This window comes from Chanodichthys erythropterus, chromosome 23 (genome assembly GCF_024489055.1).
Source record: "Chanodichthys erythropterus isolate Z2021 chromosome 23, ASM2448905v1, whole genome shotgun sequence".
NCBI classification, from domain to species: Eukaryota; Metazoa; Chordata; class Actinopteri; order Cypriniformes; family Xenocyprididae; genus Chanodichthys; species Chanodichthys erythropterus.
In genome coordinates, this window is record NC_090243.1 from 2,404,077 (window position 1) to 2,409,515 (window position 5,439).

Sequence of the window (5,439 nt, forward strand, 5' to 3'; positions counted from 1 at the left end):
AGAGAGCTACAGCACATATGGCAATTTATCTGTTCAATAAAATACCTTACTCACCTCTTGAGTAATAAAAACGCCATCTCTGCATCGCTTTTACAACATCTCAAATCCCTTGGTCCTCCCCATCTCTGAAAAACCAAGCTAGTGTTAATTCTTTTTTTATTACAAGCTCTGTCGCGTTCTCCTTTTGCCAGCAGAGTCTTCTCTGTTTGGCATTTTTTTAAACCGAGTGAATCCCTGGAGGTTCAAGATTTATCGCGCTCTATGTCAACATTTCTTACTCATTGTGACAACTAACCTACACCACACACACACACACACACACACACACACACACACACACACCATACATGAGTCAAAGTAGCTGGAACAACTTTTCTCTATTTACGGATGTGACGAGACACGCAGAGTGATGTATGCGTGCGATTTCCCATGAAAACCATCCCATCAGGTCAAGGTAAGACAAAAACACATTTTTGGAAGAAGGATTGATGATGTATTGACTCAGCATTTAAATTCTGTCAATTTTAAACAAAAAAAAAGGTACCTTTAAAGGGTGATTTCACTCAAAAATGAAATTCTCAATGTCATTCCTCACTTGTAAGACCTTTGTTCATCTTCAGGACACAAATTAAGATATGAAATCTGATTTTTTTTTTTTTATCCTCCATAGAAAGCAACATAGTTACGACATTCAAGGTCCAGAAAAGTAGTAAAACATTGTAGTCAACAGTTCACTTTTAAATGAAAATTAGCCCGAGCTTTACTCACCCTCAAGCCATCCTAGATATATATATATAACACAATCGGAGATATATTAATAAATATCCTGACACATCAAAGCTTTATAATGGCATTGAGTGAGGATCAACTAATATGAGCTGAAGAAAGTGTCTCCATCCACATCCATCCATCATAAACGTACTCCACATGGCTATGAGGGATTAATAAAGGCCTTCTGAAGCGAAGCATTTGTATATATATATAAAAAAAAAAAATCCATATTTACCAAGTCAGGGCTCTACAGTGCCCCCATTTCACTCGCATTTGCTCCTGAAAATAACTGCGTACGACTGTGAAAAAATATTTAGGCGCACTGGCGCGAGTGACCCGATCAACTCAAATGAATAGATCTACAATCGGAATAAAAACTCCCAAAATGCATCTAAACTGAACAACAGTTATGTTTTGTACTGCAATCGGCTGCTTCGCATGCCTTAATTCAAAGACTTTGCTTCAGTCAGCACAGCAGAGCAAGTGCAAAAGATGTGCACTCCGGACTACACTTCAAAGATTGTTTACAAGGTGCAACCGGTGTGACGCAGCCACGCGCACTTACCAGGCCGCTGTTTCTTTGCAGCCAAATTAATTGTAAATACTACATTTGGATTGTCATAATCAAGGTTGGAAATTAATGGGGGCTTGGAGCAAATATGCCTCCAAAAATTTATTTAAAAAAAACACACGCCCGTAATGAATGCCCGTGTGCATAGCCTATATTACTGTCACTTTTGAAGTAAAGGCAATTCGGAGGCGGCAATTGCTTGAATGGTTGGTGGGTTCATTATTATTCTTAAAGGGTCAGTTCACCCAAAAATGAAAATTATGTCATTAATGACTCACCCTCATGTCGCTCCAGACCCGTAAGACCTCCGTTCATCTTCGGAACACAGTTTAAGATATTTTAGATTTAGTCCGAGAGCTTTCTGTCCTTCCATTAAAAATGTATGTATGGTGCACTGTCCATGTCCAGAAAGGTAATAAAAACATCATCAAAGTAGTCCGTGTGACATCAGCGGGTTAGTTAGAAGATTTTGAAGCATCTTAAATACATTTTGGTCCAAAAATAACAAAAACTACAATTTTATTCAGCATTGTATTCTCTTCCGGGTCTGTTGTATATCCGCTTTCAATCCACAGTGGCGCTGCTTCTTCTTCTTCTACGGCAGTTGGCATCCAGCTTATTGGTGCATTACCGCCCCCTTCTGCTCCGGACAGTGACGCGATTAGGACATCCGCGACATGCACACCTATGCACAATTTAAAAAAAATATAGCAATACCAAAATGCAAACAATGTAGAATAGCTTGAATACAGCGTGCGTCTCCCTCAGACTGTAAACGAAGGTCGGGCGCACTAGATTAAACGTCATCAGTGTCACTGTCCGGAGCAGAAGGGGGCGGTAATGCACCAATAAGCTGGATGCCAACCGCTGTAAAACAGGAAAGAATTTTGATGATGTTTTTATTACCTTTCTGGACATGGACAGTATACCGTACATACATTTACAATGGAGGGACAGAAAGCTCTCGGACTAAATCTAAAATATCTTAAACTGTGTTCCGAAGATGAACGGAGGTCTTACCGGTTTGGAACGACATGAGGGTGAGTCATTAATGACATAATTTTCATTTTTGGGTGAACTAACCCTTTAATGAAAAACACAATAACAAAACGGTACAATGACAAACTCGCTTAAATATGCGCTTTTACATTTCGCTTGTCAACCGCATTTTCCTCCATCGTATTGTCATTCAAAAAATTAGGCGAAATTGGCGAAGTGAGGTGAAATCTGACTTCTGCTGCTCACTGAATTGAGCAGACATGCTCCGTTTTAACTGTAGTGTCTATTTTCTAACTAAACTAAATGATTATTATTACTATTAAAAAAAAATCTAAGCGGTGCCACGGTCACGGTGGGCAAGTGATAACCGATGTTGCTGCTGAACACCGGTGACACTGTCGATCGCAGCAAGCCTAATATGTGTAAGTTAAGTAATATCATACGACTGTTACTCCTGTTTCTCCCAGTATTGGCATGATTGCAAATGTGATACTTACTCATCTGATTATAGTCCAATAAACAAGCTCATAAGCGTGTGTACGTCGTTCTCCTACGGTATTTGCGTTGCAGTGCTTCAAGGTTCTTTGTCAGAATGCTGGCTCAGTATTAGCCAAAGCTGTTCACGTGAGCAGCATGACACATACGTGTGATGCTGATGCAGGAGCCGGCCAATAATGAGCCAGCGTTCTGACGTAGAACCTGGAAGCACTGCAACGTAAATACCATAGGAGAATGATGGGAGAGAAGAAATTGTTGAATAAAGTTGTTATTTTTGTTTTGTTTTTGCGCACAAAAAGTATTCTCGCCGCTTCATAACATTGAGGTTGAACCACTGTAGTCACGTCGACTATTTTATCGATGACTTTACTACCTTTCTGGACCTTGTGGCGGTTACGTTGCTTTCTATGGGGGATAAAAAAACTCTCTGATTTCATCAAAAATATCTTAATTTGTGTTCTGAAGATGAATGAAGGTATTTGGAACGACATGAGGGGGAGTAATTAATGACAGAAATTTAATTTTTAGGTGAACTAACTCTTTAAGGTTCTGCTCTATTTCTAAGTAAGTAATCAAATATGCACATTTTGACCATGTGAACTCCTTGAATATGGTCATCTTGAAAAAATAACATGATTTCAAACAAACTTGAGAGTTAAAGAAGCTTTAGTGTTGTTGCTACTAAAATAAAAATGAGATTAAAATAGTTTAAAATGTGTTAAATTCAACATTTCACTCAAAATGTTATGCTCATAATACAATTTGTTACGCAATAATGTCATTTTATTTCATTAAACTATAAAAAATGCAAAAAAGCAGCATTTTCACTAATGGTCTGCACTGTAAAATATACCGATTGACGCTGTCCGTGGTGCTGATTGAAAACAGATTCAAACATATATACAGTGGGTATGTGTATATTCTGATCTCATCACATGCTTTTTGTCTGCAATATGCTGTCTATATTTAAACTGAATATAATAATTCAGTTATTTAATCATCAATTCACTTGGCTTGAATTCCCATGAATGCAGACTGATTTTGCACAGACACGTCCACACAAATAGCATCACAGATATTTAGAGCAATGTAAGAGGCATTTGTGAACAAAACCATCCTGGGAATGTGAAATTTAAATTGCATTTCTTTCTCATCATTCAAGGTCTAAAAAAAATCTTTACCTGCCTTGAAGAACATTTACCGGCCATAAATATCTATTTTTTTTCCCCTTGAAACAATATTATTTTCTTAATAATATGTGGAATAATCTTGACATCAAGTTCTCTTATACAAAAAACAAACAAATAAACAGAGAAGGAAATGACAATCCACAGGCCTTCATTAAACAAATGACAGATTGGATAACGCACAAATTAATGCCAACTGTAAGGAATTTGACGATTCAATTTCTGCTAATGTTTGGGAATTTAATTGTACTCATTTGATAAGTGACGTTTGGAGTTTGCGTCCAGGGGATTGTAGGTTATTAGTTATCCATGTCAGTGTGTCAGAGACAGATCTGTAGAGAGAGAGAGAGAGAGAGAGAGAGTGTGTGTCTGTGTTGAGAAAAAAATATGGATGATGTCCTACAACAGCAAACAAATATTAGATTACATTCACGTACCAGATTTTCTTGAAAATGTTTAAATGATTGTTAAAGCTTTAAAGTTAAAAAACAAAAACAAAAAAAACATGTTAATAATCAATTACTTTCACCAGTAAATTCCCAACTCCTCTCTTTTATCTGCCTCATTATAAAATAATAAACAGTTCAGCACTGAAGCAGTTTCCTAAACATAGATAAGTAGAAGTCTGACTCATATTAGTTCAAAAAACGATTAAACAGATCACTCAAAAGTGTTCTCGGAAGTCCCTGAGCAGCACTTTGTGTTCCTTTTGTAGTGAGATAAATAATTAGTCATAAATATAAAACCTCACTGGCTGATATTGAAGAAGGTATATCAGAGACTTGGAGGTGGGCTTTTATGACTTGAGCCAGCAACCTATCATAACACCCTAGCAATCACCACATACTCACAGAAAAAAAAGTGCAACAATGGTACCTTTAGGGGTACAACAGCTTGTAACTGGGGCAGTAACCTTAAAGGAACATCTTTGTACCTTATTTACCCCTAAATGTGCATAGTAGTACCTTAAGGGTACATATTACTACTTTAAAAATGCACACACAGTGGCTTTTTTATGTAAAAAAAAAAAAAAGACCTGGCAAAGTATTTAACAAAAAACCTGTCTGAGATTGACTAAAAAAAAACAAAAAATGAAAAATAAAACAATCAAACACTTTCTGTGAAAAACTAAAATTTGAATGCTTATTTTACTGAAATCCTACTGATATATCATACTAATTTGAAACACAGTGCACACAGCAGTTTTTGTGGTTTAATATTAAAAAAAATTGTCCATATCGTGATTTAAAGGTGCCCTAGAATTAAAAATTGAATTTACCTTGGCATAGTTAAATAACAAGTACATGGAAATGACATACAGTGAGTCTCAAACTCCATTGTTTCCTCCTTCTTATATAAATCTCATTTGTTTAAAAGACCTCCGAAGAACATGCGAATCTCAACACAACACTG